Below are 21,333 nucleotides of genomic sequence, written 5' to 3'. Positions count from 1 at the left end.
GTGGAGAATGCTGTGTGAGTGGATGTGAGAAAAGGTATATGGTTGAGTGACTGGTGGATGAATGAGTATAAATGTGATTGTGTGTGAGAGTGAGTGTGAATGTTCTGGGTAGGTTGGTGTCTCTGCAGTTTGATGGAATATGAGAGAGGATGTATGGGTGAGTGACTGGGGGGTGAAAGGGGATGTATATGACTGTGTGTGGGAGGCCAGGGCTCACTACCACATGTTTGTCACATCTAAACATGACATGAAATATTTGAATGGTATTTTCAGGCAAAGACAACTTCATATGAGGTATTATGTGGCTAGACTGGCATTTGGTGCAGCTAGTCCAGCCATTGCTTACTGTGGTATGACATTTCTTCTGGCATCTATTTGAACTTAGGGCCCTTGGCGGGTAGCATGTCATGTAGCTGGATGGAATGCAGAGTAACTCTTTACACTTAATAATCAAACCAACTCAGGAAGATGGCAATGTTTTTTTTACAGTTTTATTATCAACTGTCTAAAACAGGGAGTTACAACGGACATCAACTGATGTTGCACAGCATTCTCTTGAAGCATTTCATAAAAAATTATACTTTTATAATAAAAACATGTCATATGTGACTTCATGCTACATGGCAAATAGGAAAAGCCTATGGGGGTTATGGTTGGCTCAAGGAGAACATCTAAGTATACTTTCTCGAAGGGGTCAGATTATGATTGGGTCTCTACAGTCAGGGGGACAACTAATGCCCCCCTAGTGCAAGTCATCTTCATCATTTATTAGATACAAGGTACATTGTTGGTTCTGAAACTATAAGGCCCTTCGTTATATGGCCCTCTACAATTAGTTGGCATGTTTGTGCCCTTCTGGAACATTTGGCTCACTAGCAGCACGTATGCTCATACCCCAGATGTCAGTAGGTGGACTGGACTGTACCTCTCCACCCAATTAGCCCGACATTTCTCATCACCTATGCCTTCTGCCATGAAGATTGTCTTTGAACTTGGCCTTGCAATGTATTCTCATCTCTGAGAATATAAGGGCGTGCAGGCACACTCTTATCATAGTTCTGGAACTGCATGGCCAACTCTATTTTCATCCTGGGCTAACGTGACAGGAGACCGCAAGTCGGCCCATTTTGCAGCATTTACTTGTCTCAAATGAATAAAACTTGGCACTCATGATGTTCTTTCTTTGCGTCTTAGCAAGGGATGATTCAGCATCTCACGCTCACTGTTCTTCAAGTATAGATAACCAGTTCTTTGGCAGCTCCAGCCTTGACACCTGACCAGACAGCTTCTTGATTCTTCCACGCTCCTAGCTAATTTTCTGCTGCCACACAGCTCTCAACCCTTCCCTTCATTGGTTGAACTAACTAAAATAGTGTCACTTTTGTCCAGCTTCTATATAATGGCAGCTCCACCTGCAGTCTATTCACTACGTATAGCCAACTTCTATGATCACTTAGTCTATTTGCCTTACTGCATCTCTACAGTTGTTGTAAGATTTGCATTTTCTGCAGTGCTCTTCACATGTGCAATCTTTGTCTCTCATATGAAAGTTTACTTGATTCTTTACTTTGTTATCAGTTTCTATAAGGTCTATGCATTTTCTTCTTCAGTCAGTCTTCTCTGTGTGTCACGCTTGTTTCTTGTGACGTCACCAACTTCTCTGTCTCTCTTTTTCATATTTCTTCGGGGCTCTCCTCCAAGAGATTGTCATCTCTTCAAGAATACATCTGATAGGGTTTTCTTAGTGGATACCTTTTCTTGAAGATTCAATGCGGAATAGTCACAATCGCTGGCGTCAAACATGGCACGATTTCTGGCTTCCAGCATATAGGTGGGAGGGGGGCAGGATTTCCTGCAGGGGCACTTGGCTGTTCCTCTACATATGATAAAGCAAGGATGATATGTGTTATTACGTTGCTAGACTGGCATTTTGGTGAGCCTATTTAGCCATTTCTTACTGTGGCATGACATTTATGACTGGGTATCTTTGATAAAGCAAGCATGATGAGTGTATTGCATTGCTAGACTACTATGTTGGTGTAGGGGCCTAGCTATTTCTTACTGTGGCATGACTTTTTATTACTGGACATCTCTGATGAAGCAAGCATAAGCGTCCTTACGAGTCTAGACTGGCCCACATTGGAACCAGTTTTGGCATGTTTTCTTATTGTAGCATCACACTTATAATAGCAAAACCAATAGGAGTATATTCTTACATAGAAGTACTGGCTAATATTGGCAGAGCCAGCATTGACCTGTTTTTTATAGTATCATAACTGGTATTATGTGTAAAGTGAACATGAGTATGTTCTTATATGGGAATACTGGCAAATATTGGTGGAGCCTACATGGAAATGTATGGGCACAGCCAGCATGAAAATGTTTTCTGTACTGGCATATATTGCAGGGATAGGCATGAAAATACATTGGGAAATGCTCCTATGCACTGTTGGTGACATGCATCTATCGAATTTTTTCATGAATTACCAAAAAAACTGATTGCAAACTGTCTGGCTTTTCACCAGCTTTTCACAGAAAGTCTGCTCAATAGTGCACCATTTAACCCATTATTTAGAAATAATTCTCGGGGGTGAACACCTCCTGAAACTCCTTTCGCATGTTCGGGCTATGGCCGTACACTCAGTCACTCTTCAACCCTCCAATAAAAAAAATCACCAGCCGTCACTGGTGGCTGGTACATTTGTGTACCAGGGGCCAGGCACCTCCCCCTTGTTCTTATGCTAGGTGGAACATTTAAGCTTTGATTAACAAACACAAATCTTTCACCTACGCAGCGTGCACATGCTCCCGCAGCAGCATGATCATCATGGACGTTATGCACGCATGGTGGTCCAGGCTGAGCCAGAAGTTTGATGTGTTACATGCTTTGTTGGGGCCTTGGTTTGGAGGGGGCTCTCAGCATGGCTCGCAGGGGGCCCCAAAGGTTAGTGTTGTGCCATTGGGTTGGTTGCTGGGTTTTCAAGTGCCTGGACCACGTGTGTCAGGTCTGACCCATGCAGTGAAGGGGGGAGGGGGGGTGAATAGGCGAGCAGTGGAGGCCACGTGACTTCTCACACGGTTCTGTGTGCGTCGCTGTGACGCATGGCTGCATCTGCAAACTATACTAGTTTGTACAGCTCACAGATTAGCCAATTGCTATAGCGCATACGGCCCAGGGTGCACTAGGACACCTCTTATTTATAGAGCCCATAATTGGGATGAGCCTGCCATGAAGCACTTTATAGAAACCTGATATTATTAATTTCATTTATTTTGGAACGATTTCCTCTTTAGCTTTTGTTTTGAGATTTTGAACTGCATTTACAATTTGACAACGATTGCTTGAACAGATAAATATTGATCCTTAGCTGCTTCTTTGCCAATGTGATCTTGTATAAAATAAATAAATATGACAATATGCAAAACAAACGAAGATGCGAATTTAGGAAGGCATGAAATAATGCAGCAAAAATAACAAAAAACAACTATTGAAAGATAAAATGATAAAAGTAAGTAAACAAAGAATAAACATGGACAATCGAAGAAAGGGAAATTGGGAAAAGGTATATTTGAAAAGGAAAGGGAACAGAAACAGCGAAATATGAAGGGAAAGTAAATAATAGAGTAAGACTAGGGGATAGGTCAGATGAGAAAAGAACTATTGAAAACAGAATAATATGTGTGGGGAAAAGCTAAATAACAGGGGAGGGGAGATGCAAAAATTAAAAAAAAGTAAAAGACAGGCAAATGAGGTGAAAGAAACGGACAATAAAATGAAAAGGCATATGCCACAGAAAAAGAAAGAAACATGAATAATGAAGAAAGAAAGAGAAATGCACAGAGTGACAGAAGAAAGTAAACGATGCAACGGAGTTAAGAGTAAATGGGATCGATGAATGAGAGAAAGATAGGTTGTGATTACAAGATGGTCTCATTTCAGTATCCGGGATATGTGGCGCACGTGTGCTGTGTTTTTGTTGTTTTCTGCTGTGCGTGCCTTGGCATGAACAAGTGCTTCATTTTATGTGGGCGATCTAGTGAATGATATGATATGATATGATATAATATGGCATTTATAACGCGCCTATACACAAGTGTGTGTGTTTGTGTGTGCATGCTCTCTCTGCATGAGTGCGTGTGGGGGCGTGTGTTGGTAAATCTGTAAGTGTGTGCTCACGCGCAACTGTGGGAATGCCTGTCCAGTCCACCTGGCATATGTGTGTGGCTGTGCCTGTTCAGGCAGCGTGCATGTGCAGCTGGGCGAGCATGAGCCTGACCAAGTGCGTGCACGGACGTGCGTGCATTCACCTCTGTGCCCTGATGCAGTGCAAAAATAGAAAAGTCTGGAGGACTTATCCCATCCCATCAATCATCCATGCAGGCAGCGGGACAGAATCGAAACGGTCAACGCAGAGACCAATAATCCATTGTCAATATTTCCTCCAGAGTGATATGCAAAAAATGTAATTTAATAAAATAAATAAAAAAAGGTACCAAGTATTGAAAAATAGTCAGCTTCAAGACGGATCCCTACGCCCTCATAGATTTTCTTTCTCTGACTGCACCACAAACTGGAATGGCCAGGGAGAGGCTGGGAAAGCTGCAGGGAGACCTTGCTGGAGTGAAAGGGTGGCGTGTGCAGAGGGGGCTGGGGGGTGGAGCTTCGCTTGGAGCTCTGTGCACTGTGCATGGTAACATTGCATATTTGCGCTTCATCTCCTCTACTTGTTCCTCTTGGCTCTCTGATGGCCAGAGCCTTTCTCCACTCGCTTTGTTCCTTTTAGAGTCACACATAAGTAATACAGGGGGCACACTGTGCACCAATTATTATTATTATTATTATTATTATTATTATTATTATTATTATTTAATACCTATAGAGCGCCACACGCCCAAAGGCCTCACAGCACTAACATAAAACAAGCAAAACAAACAATAGAGTCATAAAACAGTCCACAAAACCAAATTTAAAAAAACGTGATTTTACAGGTAAGGAATAATATCGTACAAAGCTAAACATTCCATGCATTGCTATGGGTCCTCCTTCCGATCCACTACTAATTTCAAGTTCGAACAACCCTTTGCAAGGTTTTGGCAAACGCTTAATTTTTTTTAAAAAAAGTAGGTTACCAGCCCCATATCGCACAAGTACTCAAGCCCTATTGTTCAGCGAACACCAAGGGCCTCATTACGAGTTTGGAGGCAGCCATGCCTTTAACAAGGGCATGGCTGCCTGCAAACTCGGGTCCGGGTTCCTTGAATGAGGAATTACCAGGCCATTCCAACCTTGGAAGACCCGGTAATTCCTCATTCAAAATACCCATCCCCATTCCCATTCGAGCCCCCATAGGGCTCAGTGGGAATGGGGAGGGAGCTAACAACGGGCCCGTTAATAACAGGCCCGTTGTTAGCTCCCTGGTCCCCTCGCGGGACCCGCAAAGGACGTCTGGTCTGACCAGATATCCAGAGCGTGTCCCACAAGGGAACTTCGTGATAGGGCGGGATGGGTTTAACGGCACCAGCACCATTACCGGCGCTGTTAAACCCATTCCGCCAGGGTTGTAATGAGGCCCCAATTATCTGGTCCAATCCTCCGAAGAATCTTCAGCTCAGAAGCTCTTATGACTCCAGGTGCTGTTCTCTAGCAAAGCCAGGCCAGTACTTTATTTCTAAGGGCCTCCTTTGGTTCTTTCTCTACCGTGTCCTCTATCACCAGCGTGTGAGCTTTACCAATACGCAGACACTAAGTAATATCAGGTTTGGTTTTGGAATTGGTCGTTCAGGAAGAACATGAAGATGCTACTGCTAGCTCACCGGCCGAAGCAGATAGTGTTGGTATCAATGGTTGTACTCGCTCTCCAGTTGCCAGAGCCAAAGTTGGTATCACAGCAGGGGGGTCAAGTGTTGAGAAGACTCATCCACCCTACTCTGTTTCTGGTCAGTTTGGCAGAAATGATCCACTTTATTCAGGTGGTACTGTGGTACACACTTCTTTAAAGATTACTCCCAAAGGCAGAGATCCGCAAAACGATTGCGCTGATTGAGCTCACAGGTTATGTTTTCCTTAACATGGAGCCACTGTGCACAGGAGCAATTTGCTCATGTGAATCATATGCTCAACATCAGTCCCCACTAATCCCAAGGGAAGCTGTAAGGAGGATGTAACGGTGGCTCCAGGGTAGCCTTCTCCACCCTTTCAACAGAAGATTGTATAGCCATAGATGAAGACGAAATTGAACCATTGGTACTTTCCGGCTAACTTCCAAAAGCAGCAACCCCTAGTAAGCACCTATGATCTAACTGGCAACCAAGGCCCACTACTTCCAATGCCATGCTTGCCGTATACGTGCCCACAGCCAGACTAAGGTCATCATCAACATCATCTTCGGAGGAGAGATCTTTCTCGCATCCTAAAGTCTCTGTCTTCTTCGCGCACTCAGTGCCAATACCTCAATCTATCGATTTTTATTGGGTATTGGGGATACAGACATCATACCAATCTCTATGGGTGCTAAATCCAACATCTCAGATATAGGGCCTCCTGGGCCAGCTCTTTTGTTTCCCCCAATCCAAGGTGGAAACGACAAATAGATAAGGAAGATAGTTCAACTGGATGCATGGATGTCTTTTCAGAGGCATAAGCTCTAGTGACCGGCATAATGCACCATATAAATCAAGCTTTCTGAAAAGATAGTGTATCCTCCCAGGCTTTCCAGAAAGTTAGTGTGTCCCCACAAGGCACCATACATAGCATAGTCAATTCCGGCCTAGGGTGGGGACGTCCACAGAGGATAATGGAGGAAAGGACAATACAGCTGGAGGGTCACCAGGGCTGTTATTACTGGGAAGGCCAGCAGGAGAATTCAATCTAAGCTCATTAAGGCCAAGAGTAAGGCAACAAAATGCACCAGTGATTATACTGCCTCACAATCTCACCTCGCCTAGGTAGCTGGAGAACACCCAGGCCACAGGCTGCCAACTACTAGCTCCCCCTCCTGCAGGAAGCCAAACACAGACCATCCGGGGGAGTGCTGGAAGGCGGGAAGCCGCTGGTGCTGGAAAGCAAGAAGTGAAAAGCAGTCGGCGTGGCAGCACCAAAGCCGGTTCAAGAGCGCCTAACCACCTATGCACAACAGCCAGAACAGACAGAAAAACATGGGATTAGAGAAGAGGATGCAATAAGGATCCTCAGAACATCACAGCGTCAAGCCGCACTTCCAACCACAAAAGTTGCAGACGCTTCCCGGACCAGATAGCTCATTGGGTGCCAAGATGCATGCCATGAATGTTTTGGATTAAAAGTAAATGAATAGAACTTCTTTTGCTAATAAAAAATGAAACCGCAGTCTGTTAGTGGGTACAAAGGCACTGCAAAGGGAACGAGTATTACTGCTGTTTGGTTTTAATGGGGTTTTTGGAATATTCCGGAGAAAGCCTTTAAAGAGAACCAGTGAGTTGGTACAAGCAGTTATTGTATTAGACTCTGCTGCATATTAGGAAGCATGGTGTGCTCAAAGATGGCAACAATAGGTGTGGATATTTATGTTTATATATATGAGTTCTAAGGATGCATGGTTTATGCTAGAGTCAAAAGGAAACTGAAGCACCATTGAGTAATATTGCAACACCAATAGGCCCCTACTTTGTGCTTGTTACACTCATATCACAAAAGAGAGTGTGTTACAACAGAAACAAAAGGCTTTCATGTTTGTAGCTTAAGTAGGGATGTCTAACTGATGTTAGACATAAAACTTACATTAGATTGAGTGTCAATCCCAGCGACCAGCAACTTTGGCCCTCCAGATGTTTTTGACTGCCACTCCCATCAGCCCTGTCTAGCATAGAGAAAGGTGAGGGATGATGGTAGTCATAGTCTAAAACATCTGGACAGCGACAGGTTGTAGACCTCTGGTCGTAATATATTTGAATGTGTTACTCTGGTGTTCTTTATGCATTGTGCTCAGTAAGACAAGTGCAACATTGTTATGAGGACTACAATATACTTTGAAGTGATAATTAGAAATGAACACAGTAATATTTCATAGGAGACAGTTTGCAATGTTACTAATAATTTAATGTTGAAGTGCTTGCAGAGAATGCACACCTATGTCCTTCCTCCTTGGAAAGGGTTCTGCTTATATTTAGACTAATTATCTGTTCTTTTGTGAGAGGCAGAGTAGTAGTTTCAACCCTGGTTTGACAGACTCTAGACTGAGTCGTGGAGGAAAAATAAGATGCTGTTATCCTCTCTCCAAGTAGGAAATAAGATCAGAATGTCACTGCTCCAAATGCATCCAGAAATTCTGGATGGCTTTGAGAAAACTGATGTTAGACATAAAACTTCAATAATCTATGTGAGTATTGGAATCAAAGCTGGGACAAATGCAGAAAAGTTTGGGTAAATTAGAGACAGGACACACTGAGGTAGAAGAAAGCATCCAAAAACAAGACTAATCTTTGGCCGCACGGCAATCAGAGTTAAAGACAATGAAAGATAAGCTAGAAGATATGGAACATAGAGCAAAGAAGAAGAATTTACAATTTCTTGGGATACCAGATGGAGCAGACAAAGATCAAAGTGTTAGCTACATTAGAAGCAACATTAAATATCTGATGATACCATTGATTTTGAAAGCGACATTCAAAGAGCTTGCCATGTCCCAGGGTTTAGATCAAATATAAATTGTGCCCAGCCTTGTTAAGTTAATTTGTCATACAAATGATCTGAGAAAAGTAGATTTGTTTAGGATTTTTTATTATGGGTTTTGTGCCAATAATTGTATAGTATAAAGAAAAGGGGTGCCAACATACTCTGTTAGGAGCCACGTGCAGTAGTTTTGCCCGTTCACAGGCTTTATCAAGGCCAAATGTATCAATTTATATATATATATATATGTATATATATACAATGTTGACTGTGTAATCCTAAAATCCCACTCGCTCACATGGTTTGTATACACATAATTTCAAACAGTGGTCAATATTTTCTCACAGTTTACAAGCATACATGAGTTACATACACCAATATATTCTCTCCCGGCTTGTGAGCATATTCATATACACAGGTACAATGCATTTAAGACAGCTTGTATTTATATAAGGAAGCCAAATTGCTCTAGAATTGGGAGGGGAAGGAGAAAAAGGAAAAAGTAGATTTGTCAGGTCAGTTCCTAATTATTTGGCATAAAAGTCCAGAATCATTTTTACCTATATTGTTTATTTTAGGGGTTGGTCTTTTCTACTGGGATTTTTAACACTGAGTATATCATATATGTGAACTGGTTAGCAGTGGGTGGATTTCTTATCCAAATCATAGGGCATAGGTCTTCAAAAATCTATCAAAAACGTAACTTTTGTTACTGTCTAATTCCATAATCTATTCATTGTTTGCAGTTATATCCTAATTATAAGGTTTAAATTACCTTTTCATGATTTCCATTGTTGTTCCTAGGCACAAGGGATTGACTTCTTAATTGTATTGCTAAATGTCCTTTTAGTACTGTATTAGCTTATCTGTAAAACAAGCCAAAATGTGGGGTTCTGTTAAATCAGAGATTACATTTTATCAAATGGTACTCTAATCGCAGAAACTCTAATAACAAGCAAATAGAGTTTTAAATTAGTTGAAAAAGAAGGGATTAATGGCACTGCAGTAGAAAAAGCAAAAGAGTTTTTAGATTTTGAAAAGAAAAATCATATATTTGAGGCAGCCTATTGGTGAGATATAATATTTTGGGCAACAGCCGCTTTGATAATTGGAGACATTTTTCTTATAAAATAGTTCTTATAGAGTGGTGCATGTCCTCTTACTAGGGTATTTTAGTCTTCGATTTAAGTCCCTAAGGAGGTCTTATGGAAGAGGGGTTGCAGCATGGAATATCCCTGGTTTAACAAAAAGGCCACTGAAGCAAATCGATCAATACACACCTGAAGTTGTTTGTATATTGCATTATTTAGAATAAACAGCATGTAATGTGGGTCTTAGAAGACACATTGCGTTACCTTGTCCAGTGGCCTCTGCCTATGTATCAGGTCAAAGACACACTTGCTTTGAATATATATTGCTTAATGCAAGTAACTGTTTTTTAGCTGATACATTTTGAGTTTCAGAAGATTCTGAGAGTGATCACCACCACTTAGTTTGGAATTGTTATGTAATGGGTGGTCCCCTTTCGGAGACTTGGGTACCAGAAGAGATAAATGAGTGAGTATCCAAGGTCACTCGAGGCATTCCAGCAGGTGGGCACAGTTGCACCTACATTATATAGCAGCATGTGCCCATTCCCTGAAAAAAAATCTTAGACTCATGTTTATCAAATTTAGACATTTTGAGAACATATGATGATGTTGTAGCTGTCAATCATCCTTTGGCCAAAAAGCCTTGTGGCATACTGGTATAGTGAAAACCTACCATTACATTTGCAAGATGGTTTGCTGAAGAGTGCCTTAGTGTGAGGCAAGAGTTATTAAAGTGACTAAAGAATTTAGACCGTGTCATTAGCAGTAATCTTTCCATGTTAATATGTTCATATAAAAACATTATAGCAAGTAAGAAAAAGACATTTGTCTATAGTAAATGGAATTCCATTATGGAGGCAGTACAAGAAAGATATAGCTTCAACATGTGATGCTAGTTACGAAAGAGACCATCTTCAGACAAATATTGATGAAAGATTTAGACTTTTTTGACTGCTTCAAAAATATGTGATATTGAGGAAAATATTCATGTATGTCATTTTTGTCGATTTAAAGATGGCATTCGAAGGAGTACTACATCTGAACATTAAAGTAGGCTCTGGGAAACCTATCTTTTCCCTTACCCCTTTTAAAGTCTCTCTTTGCTCTCTATGAAGAAGCTGCTTTGCATTGGAACCTTGTGGGTGATGTTAAATCCACTTTTCATTTTCAGAACAGTGTTTGTTCAGGGCTGTGTCCTTGCACCCACCTTTTTTTGTTTAGTTACTAATGGTTTGAAAAAATGCATCGCTCAATTTCCTACAGTTGCTCCAACTTTAAGTAGAGCTAAGATTACTCTTCCACCTTTTCAGATGATGCTATACCTATCTCAATTACTCCAGTTGAACCAAAAAAACAACCACTTAGTATGTTCCAAGACTTTTATCTGAACAAAGGTCTAGAGATTGACTAGAGTTTTCCATCTACCTCGCAAAAATGGATGAGTTAAATCTAGCAATGCAAGAGCAAGGTTTCCAAGTGTCATATGTGAGAATTCAGAACTGATAGAAGGACACAAATGTAGAGTTTTCTCACAAGACGCAATTTAATAATAATAATAATAATAATAATTTAATTAAATAAAAAAGGGTGAGGCAAACGCCTATCTTTCCTTAGCCTACAAGGATGCTCCTGTGTAACAAATTAATAGTAAAGAAAAATGACCTAATGTCCAAAAAGTATGTGATCCTCACACTAATATAGATAGCACAATTATACAAGGTTTGTTTGGCTGTCTTAAGTAGCACAAAATAACATATCAATTCAAACTTAAAAGCTTTAGAAAGTACTCCTTGTGACCAGGGTAGGACTCTCTTGCCCTGGGTCAATTCAGGAATACCTCAAGCCAAGTTCAGATTCAAATAAGTTCTGTGCAATAACTACATTCCATGCAATGTAACACAAAAGGTCCTTTCCATTCAATATATCCTTCTTTTTGGCAAAGTGAATACCTCTCTTTCAAAGGCTTCTTCATAAATGAAAGCAACTGGTACTTTTTCACTGTCTCTTGCTCGGCTAAACAAAAGCATTTTCCTCAAAACACAAGTTGCCAGGGCAAATGTTCATTTCTCAAAAGCCAAGCAATTGTTAGCACATCATCCTTCTTCTTCAAAATAAACACTTTAATCAGGATAGCTTAATAATCATACTTCAAATGAAACACTTTATGAAATGGAACAGTTCATCAAGACAAGTGATGGAGTTAACACTACTTTTCTCACAGCCCTCTTTACCACATCCACAGTACTTTAAGTCATCTTCTTCTTTGCTGGTATACTCGCCTGCCAGGACTAGCTATGATTGGTCCCTTTACTGTTTCACTTGCTTGCCTGGACAAAACATCTACTACTACTACTACTACTACTACTACTACTACTACTACTACAATTGGTCTCTGTGGTAATGCTTGCTGCAAAACTCTCCACACCAGGACCCTAAGTGAGGAGTTTTGAACAAATGCTTCTCTTTATAGTCTGTTGACTCTTGGCAAAGTGGGTGATAGCTATTCCGAAATTGATATTCCATAAACGGGAAGTTGCTCCCCTGCTGTCTCTTTATTAGTCTTTTAGTATATTTTGGCTGCAGGTTACAGTTATCTCCCCCTTGATCTCTCATGCAAGGATGACATTGCTCCTTCAGCCTTTGTTTTATGCTAATGCAACCTCTTTGCTGCTGACAATGCTGGTTACAATTATCCCCTTATTGGTATCCCTTGTTAGGAGAGTTGCACCTAGTTTGCCTTATTTCATCTACTCAGTGTTCAAAATCATCAAATTCACATAGTAGTCTTTTTCAGAGCATCCTGGGGGGGGATCTGCTTCAAGTCAACTCACTGGTATGACTTGGCATCTCCTTTTGACTTGTGGGTGCTGTTGCAGAGCTATTTGTATCCCTCTACCCTTCTGACAGCTCCGGTCTGACTGCCACGGTATACACAGTCCTTCAGGGGAGCTCGGACATCTCCATGTGATCTCCGATTATACTTCTGTACTGGCTCGGTTCACATCAGGTCGGGAACTCGTCTCCCACATGGCGTAGCGTTCTTCAGAGCCTATTCCAGCTGCACATTCTCTTCACGACCACACTTCCTCTGCTTCCACAATGTCTCCCACACGCAGTCCTGGTGGCGCCACTACTACACCATTAGCTTCCCCTTCCTCTCTCTTCCCCTGCACCTGAAACTTATTTATAAATGTAAAGGTCCCGCTCAGGTGCTTTCTGGCACAACAACCAGACCGCTCATAATACATCACCAACTCTGAATCGCTCTTCCTCATACAAGTACCACAGGCATTATGGGGCTTAAAGTCCATAATGTTGTTGTTCCTTTTATGATTAATTGACTTAAACTGATTTGTTAACTGATAGTTGTCAAGTTCAGGGGAAGTTATTAAAAGAGTAGGTGGTTTACCCTTGGGTTTTGGACCTCTATATAAGGCAGATGCATGCCATTAGAAGTGTAGGTATTGGGGGAATCTCTGCGTTTCTCCTAGCAGAGTCACCACATCACCTTGACAGCACTCTCCTCCCATGTGATCCTCCCTCTTGTTACCACCACCAGGGTTAGGATCAGGTAGTGGCTGCCTTCCCCTAGCACATGGGAAGAGACTTTAGGATGGGGTTTAGTGACCACTCTGTAGGATTCATCACACATGGTATTGGTGATTTTACCCCCTCTCTACAGATTTATAAAATGCAAGCTAGATCAGAAGCATTTTTTGCTCTGAGCTGTAGGGGTGTTGTAAAGCAATACATTTAGCAAAGACAATACGTTATTAAAATTACCAAAGAGACCCCGAGCCTACCCCTTCAGATTGAAAGGGTAGGCTTTGGATCTCTTAGGTAATCTTGATACCATTGAATAAAAATGAAATAGTAATACAAAATACAATTAGTATTAATACAAAATAAAATTGTATTAATCAGAAGTAAACATCAAGATTAATAAAATAAATGTAAATAGTTAATGCAAAATAAATAATAAAAACAAATTGAAAATTAAACCTAATGCTTCATGAAAAATACAACATTAAAACAAATACAGATATAAATCAGAAGTAATTATCAGTATTGGTAAAACATTAGGAAAATCATGCATAATACATATACAATAAAAAGTAGTAATGGTCAAAATAAATACAAAAAAGTAATAATTCTTAATAATATCAATAAAAGTCACAAGATTAATAAGAATGTTTAAAACAATAGTAGCCTTTGAAAAATATAAAATACCAAGTAAAACTGTTAATGAAAATTAATGATCAAGATTAAAAGAATAATGAATACAAAGTAAAACAGTTATACAAAATAAAAATATTATTTAAAAGTACTAACAAAATAAACAGATTTTGAAAAATAATAAATAAAAATACAATATTGACTTGTTCATACTACGGTGTAAAGGTCATTCAAAATAAAATCAAAATGTATTGTGAAGTGTACAAAATTGGGTATATTTTATATATTTCATGCGTTTTTAATTTTTTTATTTTTTACATAGTGAAAATGAATCTAAAAATGCATTAAATATATAATGGTATACACTTTCTAAGCGCTTGTATATAATTACATTTAATTTTGATTCCCCCAGCCCTCCCTATCCTCCTCAAATGAGAAACAAAAGCCCTTGCAGTGGCCTACCTGCTGCACACTTGATAAATACAATGGCAGAGCAACCCTATGGCTTCAAGTTCCAGGCACACCAGTGAAAGGACCCTCTTCACCTCCCCTGCTACTTACCCGGGGCCCTACCTGTCTTGCTGCCTGCCCATCCCAGCCTGCCATTTGCACCCTGCCACTGGCCTATGTCTTCAAATGTGTGTTACATGTGTAGGACACTGTACACCTACAATCAAATTGTTGCAACAACAAAAATAATTCAAGAAACATTAAAAAACTAAAAAAGTTAAACAATAATGAACTAATTTGTTTTAAGAAATATAGTTCTTTTTTAACTATTTTTGTTATTGTTTAAAGCACAGACCTAGCTCGAGAGCAGTGGAGTGCTGTACAGAGTGTGGGTATCCAGCATTTGAGATGGTATCTTTTAACAGTAGCACAGTGCTGTGAGTTGAGGTTTGTGTGTCGGTATATCCATCCATTGGAATTAATCCTTGGCCAGGTGTTGTTGAAAAAACATGTTTTGAGAGATTCGAGAAAAAGTTGAATTGTGGGGGCATTCAGAGCTGACAGCAGGGTTGGGTTTTAGAGCGTGGCTGCATGACAAGAGAAGTATTGTTTGCAGTGGTATTGCTAGGTCTACTCTAATGTTGGGACTGTCGGGATTTGGGGCTAGTTAGCCTTTTGGTTGAAGCCCCTGAGCATCTAATCGGGGCTGCAACCAAAAGACCCAGGGCTATATCCCCACCAAATCCCCCCTAGACACGCCTCTGATTGTTTGTGGGTCCTCTCTTTGTGGACGAGTTGTGATTCAAGACATGCGCTAGTTTGTGTAGAATGGGGGTTTTCGGTCAAATTTCTCTGCACCTGTAATAAAACATGCTGCAGCATGATGGACTACTTTTAGGGGAGCCAAGTGAGCAGCTAAGAGCCCTATCAGGAGAGCATTCCTCTGATCGATGTGCAAGACGACAAGGGCCTGCACTATGCTCTGAAAATCCAGAGGTGGGATGAAAGATTTCATTTTTTGAAAAGTAGAGTTTCAGAGCCAGGCTTTTTGAGCTTTCTTGGCTATGCATTTCTGGAAGGGCAGGCTGTCAATGGTGAAGCCTAAGGATTTTTCCTACAGTTGTGGATCAAATTCTTCTATTTTTTACTTTATTTATTTTATTTTTTATTATAGCGTATCATTGATCCATTGTTGGACAAGTTGTTTTTTAGCTATAGGATCGATGAAGACAAATTCAGTCTTCAATGGATTTAGTTTGTGGAAGGACTGGATGATGGCTAGGTAATCAGGGAGACGAATGATGTCTTGTGTGCTATTCACTCTCATGTACAACTGAGTATCATCCATGTATTTCTGGATGGCTATATTGGGATCTTTGAGAAAAATACCCAGATGCTCCATGTAAAGGTTAAAAAGGATTGGTGGGAGGATGGTGCCTTGGGGGACTCCGCAGGAGACCGGGAGCTGATTAGAATGCACCAAGCTCATCTGGACGGCATGGTGTCTGCCTGTGAGGTAGTAGGTAAACCAATGCAGAGTAGTGACAGAGAATCCCATCCTGTTGGCAAGGAGGGAGATAAGGATGCAGTGGTCAATGGTGTTGAATGCAGCTGAGATGTCATGGAGGACGAGAAGGCATGAGTCGCCCTTATCCAATAGTTAGAAATTACCTATGTTTTAATATGAAAAAATGCGGGGATCCAACCACAGACCAAAAGAGTGATCCAGATTCTCCCATGCACAAAGATGTAGTCAATTGTCACTCCCAAAGCAGTTACAAGAAAATGAAAGTAAGCGTAAGTGATATGATGTCTACCCTGCTTGCTATCTGCAATGCATGGCATGCTCATCTCTATCATCCTTTTGGCCAGACTCTCACGGATACTGGGATACATGTAAGCTTGATCTTACAGGAAGTTCTCAACGCCTTGAACAATGGAACGAGGGAGAATCATTGCATTGTTACTAAACTGTTTCTTGGAAAATTGCACAATTTCGATAGAAAATAAATTGCTGTGGATGGCATCAAAGAATTAGACATTAGAATAGAACCCAAGCAAATAGCCCCTAAAACAGAAGAGACAGAAAAATCAGGGCCATCACAACAACCTTGGTCGTGGAGCCACAAGGCTTTGGCGACTCACCTAAAAAGATAGCAATTTGCAAGTTCTCAATCCCAATATCAAAGGCTGAAACACACAGACACTCAAATGACAACCCCTATGGTGTTGAGACTTGGCTCCTGGAATATGTGTGGTTTTCAACACCTGACGGTTTGTGGTGACATCGACCTGGGGGTCTTCGATATACTTTGCCTCCAGGAAACGTGGCTGGTGAAAAAACCAACCTTGGATGGATATGCTATAGTGACTTCACCAGCAAAAAAAGGGGACAAAGGATGACTCTTCTCAGGACTACTACTCAGGATCTGCTAAGGCAGTGGTTTGTATTTGATAAAAATCGTAACAACAAACTTATGTTTACTAGTAGTTCTACAGTTCAAATCCCCAGACCTTACACTGACATGGGAAAGAGAGAAATCTACAGTAACAATTGACTATATCTTCGTGTCACATGCCATGCTGCCAACGAAAACCTTCTTTGAAGTTATAGAGACAAAAGCAAGCGGCCATAAGTTACTAGCAATGACATGGATGTCAAATGTGATTCTACAACTGAAAATGCAGACTGAACTAGAAATTAATATCTAGGGAAACCGATTAAAGCTGAGTGCCAAAGACATTGAAGATTTGACTAAAACCTATAACTTAGTAGAAGGGATTAAAAAACTAAATCGGAAAGCCCCACCAATTGATTATCAACCCTTGCTCGCTGCATACAAGACCAATACAAACAAATCAGGAATAACACCAAAACCTAAAAAGCATAATTTCGACAGAAGTTTGGTTGAAAAAAGACATGCCTGATGAAAGATTAAAAGGATGGCCCTAAGAAATAACACCCAAACTAATAGAGACTTGGCGTTTGAAGCAACAAGGACCTACAAGACATGGATGAAAGGGCACCGTTTATCTCTATATCAAAAGGATTCTGAGGAAATGCTGCAAAAGTTGTGTGGCCACAATCCGCATGAGTTTTGGCTAATGATAAGGTCAATTGATCTCCCAACAATTGACACCCTGGTAAAATCCATTGGAGAAGCTACCTGGGTGAAGCATTTCAAAGACCTATTCCATTTGTCTTCATCTACCATTCTCATTGTCCAAACAGCACCATGGGCTGATTTGCATGATAGGGACGCCATCATTGCTGCTATCCTCAGATTGAAAAACTCAAGAGGTCCAGGCCCAGATGGAATAACCAACATTGACTTAAAAAAACACGTCAAAGAATGGGCAACTTTCATAAGCTTGGTTTTCAAAAGATGTGTGGAATCAAAGAAAATACCTACATCTTGGACCTCATCGATAGTCGTTCCAATCTTCAAAAAGGGCTGCAAAGATGATCCGAGAAATTTCTGTCCGATTGCATTATTGGACATAATTGGAAAGGTCTTTGGATCCCTACTCTTAAATCGATTCCAAGCATGGGCAAGCCAAGCTCCATGTGCCGACCCTCTTCAGACGGGCTTCACTAAAAACATCGGAACAAACGCAAACATCATGCTATTGAGCATACTTAAGACTAAGATCATAGAGGGGGGCCCACAAATCTTCCTCGCATTCATCGACTTAAATCAAGCTTTTGACCAGGTAAATCGAGAGAAGCTTTGGAAGAAACTGCTATCATGGAAATGTCCATGGAAATGTTGGATCCGGTAAGGGCACTGCAGACAAACACCAGAATGTGAGTACACTTAACCCATCAAGGCCTGTTATCTAACGAAATACCAACAACAAGAGGGGTAAAGCAAGGCTGCCCCCTTGCACCGGCCCTCTTCCTAGCATTCCTGGGTGACTTCAAGAACACAGAAGGCAGAATACAGGCATTTCCCCCAACCATCAGCCTCGAAAAGACATCCGACTTCTGTACGCTGACAACATGATTTTATTATTGCACAAAGCCATCGTTCTACAGAGGCAACTCGATAATTTATCAAAATACATCAACTCTAATAACCTAGATATCAACAAAGGGAAGACACAAATCATATCATTTGAAAAATCATGCAGGAAAATGGAGAAACTTAAATGGCACCTTGAAGGCTCCAGTTTAAAGTGAAAGAGTTCAAAATCTAGGAACAACCTTGAACAGCTCAAAATCGGAAAAATCAATGCAGCTAACCTTACATGAGAAAATAAGAAAATTGACATCACAAGCAAAAGCCGTGTATAAAAAGTACGGCAGATTCTCAATGTTCCCTCTTATCAACTTCTATAGAGTGAAGGTTGTGCCATCCATAACCTATGGAGCAGAAGCAATGCCGTGCATACCGAAAATAATCTGGGTGGAAAGTTACTTCGGAGATCTGTTTTGAACTTGCCAAATGAACACCAATCGTCTTGATCAGACGTGAACTAAGCCAATTGTCGCTGTTAGCAATGATTGACTGTAACAGCATGCTGTACAGGAAATCTCTACTGGAAAATCGTGCTTGGGTATTAACCTAATCAATGTGAAACTCACAGGAGGGCGCTAGAAAATGCTTAACTTGTGGGAAACTGACCTCAAGACAAAATTAATTAACAGAGATACAGAGCACCAAAGAAGAACTGATGCAAAACCGGACAAAGGTGAAAAGAAAAATTGACGAACTGGATTGGATGTACACCTTAGATACAGCGTCCAAGTATAACATGGCCTGCCACCACAGACGAGGAAATTAAATCAGATGCAGGTTTTCATGAAGAATTACCCAAATAGAGCGCTAAGAAACACATTCATAAGAGCGCGTCTGAATCTATTAGAGACCAACGAAATTCTGGCAATTCGTGGTTTATCACCCTCAAACAAATGCAGATTGTGCACAAACTCAGACCAAATTGAAATACTGAGACACCTCTTGTTATCATGTGTTGGAATCCAACACATTAGAGCGCCATATTTGAACAACCTATTTGCCTCATCGCTTATCTTCGATGAAGACTTTTGGTGGTCTCGCCTGATGAGCGGGGGAAAGACTTCATGGGTTACAGCAACAGCCAAAATCTGGAAGCACGTCTTACTAAACAAGGAAAAGGTTCCACAACAAAACTAACCCAAGGAAACAGGCTGCTATGTAATGGATCCACAGAACAGGGAAAAGGTTTTTTTTTCTTCCTTTTAAATCGACATAGAATCAGAGTACGAACGCCTTGTTTCTTCGGCACTAATCGGACTCCTGAAAACTGGACACCTTGTAAAATCGCAAATGTGATCTAAACAAGTAATCAAATAAATAAATGTACAAAAAAATGAATATAGGATAACATCAGCTCATACAACTGGTGATAGTCACTTTTCCTATGGAGGAACGATTTTCACGGAAAGCTTGCACTAGACTTTTTGACTTTCTGATTAACTTACATGAAAGAATTCACCAAAGCATGAAATTGATAACTATGTACCAGGAGGAACTAGGCACAAATCCTGTGCACGCCAGTACCTATTGACTAAGAAAAGACACTTACACCACAGAACCGCCATTACAACAGCCAAGTCAATATGGATGGACTCTGCACATCAGCCCACAACAAATAAATAATTCCCAAACTACAAAAAAATTACTCAAATACAACACTTACCAGACACTCATAAATACACTTCACACTAGTAAGATGTTAACGCAAGACATAATGCAATTAAACGCCTCTCGTTATCACACGTACACAATCATTTTCCAAGCATACCACAACACAAAGGAGAGACTTCCTGAAAGCCCCTGAAACATGAGTGAATACCAACCAACTTACACCTGATGCCTCCTAAGACTCATTATGCCATGCCGCTCCCACAAATCATAATACACAGGTACACTCTCAATTTCATTCGCACATTTACTATTTTCGGCACACCAGCCTTGCCAAACACCGAGAAGCCAGGATAAACCCCAGTGCACACTCATTCTGCTAAGTCACTTTAACTGAGTGTGAATACCGAACAATGATGCAATCATGCCATAAAGCCCACCACAAAGACGCCTGCAGCTTCCTGCAGCAGACAATCTCGAGTTATCTTAATCAGTATCAAGCTCACACACCAGCCTCCCACAAGCTCTACTTCAGACAGAACACACAGTATATGACAAATCACCCTTTACACAAATTATGTACCCATCTTCATCTTCGAAGGATTCACCAAGCACATTTTTACTGTGGAGGGCTCACCAGACTCACGGACCACTGACTGCCTGGGCCAGTAAACACAGGGCCAGCAAAAATAAACATACCAATTGAATTTGGAATCACCTGGAATTACCATATCAAGGTGCCCTCTTCAAAAAGTAGGGGGACTCCGTCCACCCGCATGTACCTTCGACTTGTGCCCTGCTCCACCCCACATTAAACACAAGGAAAGCCTACCCACTGCTCTCACTAAAATACGCTGATCAACAGAAGTGGCTCACAAAACTCCTAGACACTTTTGCATCAGGCACATGGCCATGTCTGGCCCACTTTACAAATCCTCAAAGGTGCCACCTAGATGCACAACACGAAACCCTGCATTAAATAAACATCTGTTCACATACATCCACCCCAACATACGTTACTACACTTTACACTGGCCATAGTAGCAAAACACTGACAAGCATGTTACATCCATATGCCCCTGCTCTCTCAGACCCCATGCCAAGGGCACCCTCAACAATCCTATCCCGCACCATCTCCCTCACTTTACATAACACGCCAACTCCATCATAAAAATGCCACACCCTGGGACAACATATCCTACCATCGAAAAACATGCTGATCCTTAATAGGAGACCATGTGCACATGTTATCTCACAGACAACCGACCTTGACAGGTTACCAGTATTGTCAGCTTGTCTGCCTGAAAAACCATGCCTCCCAGGGTCCAACATCGTTCCA

Source organism: Ambystoma mexicanum, chromosome 1p (assembly GCF_040938575.1).
Source record: "Ambystoma mexicanum isolate Mex_15411 chromosome 1p, UKY_AmexF1_1, whole genome shotgun sequence".
NCBI classification, from domain to species: domain Eukaryota; kingdom Metazoa; phylum Chordata; class Amphibia; order Caudata; family Ambystomatidae; genus Ambystoma; species Ambystoma mexicanum.
Note: the sequence above shows the minus strand (reverse complement) of the source record.